This window comes from Tupaia chinensis, unplaced genomic scaffold (assembly GCF_000334495.1).
Source record: "Tupaia chinensis unplaced genomic scaffold, TupChi_1.0 Scaffold143692_1, whole genome shotgun sequence".
Classification (NCBI taxonomy): domain Eukaryota; kingdom Metazoa; phylum Chordata; class Mammalia; order Scandentia; family Tupaiidae; genus Tupaia; species Tupaia belangeri.
The window spans coordinates 3062-5363 of NW_006203540.1; the positions used below are offsets into that span (position 1 = coordinate 3062).

The 2302-nt window shown below is 38.3% G+C and overlaps 1 pseudogene; it reads left to right on the forward strand.

The window, feature by feature from the left end:
• The first annotated feature begins 474 nt into the window (after positions 1–474).
• LOC102499723 (ADP-ribosylation factor 4-like) lies at positions 475–1016 on the forward strand (annotated as a pseudogene).
• The last annotated feature ends 1286 nt before the right edge of the window (positions 1017–2302 follow it).

Here is a 2302-nt window from a genome sequence, read left to right on the forward strand (position 1 = left end):
CAAAAAATTAAAACAGCACATGTTGGACAAAATTGGATAGTGTCATAGGTGAACTTTTAACAGAGTCCTGATGATTATATTTCTATATCTTATGAACAGATATACAGCTATGTGTTATACCTGTGTAAGCCAGTGGCACTGGAACAGATATATGGTGATCTGATTTAAAAGATTGACTAATCGGGGGATGGGGTGGAGGTGACGCGAATTTGTCCACGTTGGAGAGGCTGGGCTGCCACCAGAGTGGCTTTAATGCCAGAGCTTGAGCTGCCAAGCCAGTCAGCAATAGGTCTCACCAGCAAAGTCTTGTCTCAGAGCTCCATCCCACATACTAGCTAGACAGCAGTCCCTGCCATGCTTGTCTTTCTTCAGCTCTTTCTCTTTCCTCTGGCTCAGTTTCCTGGGGCGGGAAAGAAAACTTGGGAATGCCCCAAACCATTTCTGTTTCTGCCCATTGCAGGTGCCACTATTGTCATGGGCCTGACCATCTCCTCCTTCTTCTCCTGACTCTTTGGCAAGAAGCAGATGCACATTTTGATGGTTGAATTGGATGCTGCTGGCAAGATAACCATTCTGTACAAACTGAAGTTAGGAGAAATTGTTACCACCATTCCTACCATTGGTTTTGATGTGGAAACAGTAAATAGAAGAACATTTGCTTCACAGTGTGGGATGTTGGTGGTCAAGGTAGAATAAGGCTTCTCTGGAGGCATTACTTCCAGAATACCCAGGGTCTTATTTTTGCGGTAGATAGGAACAATTGTGAGAGAATTCAAGAAGGAGCAGAAGAGTTGCAGAAAATGCTTCAGGAAAATGAGTTGGAGATGCAGTACTGCTGCTTTTTGCTAACAAACAGGATTTGCCAAATGCTATGACCAACAGCTAAATAACAAAAAAAATTAGGTCTTCAGTCTCTTCAAAACAGAACATGGTATGTACAAGTCATTTGTGCTACACAAGGACCTGGTCTGTATGAGGGCCTTGACTGGGTGTCAAATGAACTTTCAAAACGTTAAGTGAAACTGAACATCAAACCAAGGACACGTTTGACAAAATTGGTCTAGCCTGTTATAACAAGATTAGTTTCCATCTTGGTTATTAAATGGTATCCAGGACTATTTTTGGCAGAATATTCCAGAGTTTAAACTTATTTGTCAATTATTGTTTATCAAGTATGTTGCTAGTTAGCAATATGCCTGGTTTAAAAGAAAGTCTTGGAGGTGGGAAATGTCCTCATTTTACTTCCCTTAAGCCTTTATTTGGACAGAGATATTCTGAGACTTTTAAATAAATGCCTTTTGAATATTTTCTGAGACCACAACAAATAATGTTTTAGAGTTATCCCCTTTCTACTTCATTGATATCTTTATCATTCTTGAGCCAGTCTGCTGATTTCAAAATGTATTATTCCATTATATTTATTTCTCTCCCTTGCCAATAAGATTTTCTAATACTTCTTATATCTGCCAGGGAAATGCTCCAAGACACTATTTAGCTCTCTTGAACAGAGAAACACATTTTTTCCCCTATTAGTAAGTCCTGGCTTTTTCATCAGATTTCCCTTTTTCTTGGTATAGTTTGGATTTGATAGCTGCTTAGTTCTGAGTTGGTTGTAAAGAGTTTACATTGAGATGGTTTTTAATACTCAGCAGGTTGTCTTACTTTATATTATATCTTTTTTATTTGCATGTTGCTTTTGGTATCAGCCTGGCTCTTTGCCCAGTATATGACAGTTGGGTTGAAGTCTTGCTGTTTATTGGTAAGCCTATCTTTATAAACTTTTGAAAAATTCATCAAACCCAATAAGTTTTCATAACCCACTTGGAATTATTCCTAATAAAATGATAAAATATGAAAAAATTATTTAATTTTATTTGTTATTATTATTATTTTTTAATTTGACCAGAGAGAGCGAGTGAAACTGAGAAATCACTTGCCAAGTCAAAGACTGAAACAACAGTTGGCCATGTGTGAGTCTAGTGACCTTAGCAATGACGCCACCTGAATTATTTATTTATTTTTAAAAATTTGCCAGGAGGCCCATTCACTGACTAGAGAGAGACACCCAGAGAGAGAAAGAGCTTGAGACAGCACCACTTCTGTAAAATGGTCATGCCACAATCCCTTCTGCACCATTTCCCCCTTTATCATTATTTTGCACAATATACAGATTCCTCATGTATTTTCCAAGTCATCTGGTTTGGGACTCAAGTCACAATTTGGGTCATGTGAGATTCAGCCACCTTAACTACCATGTCATGGGCTGTCTCCATACCTCTATTTTTATTTTTTGTTTTGCACA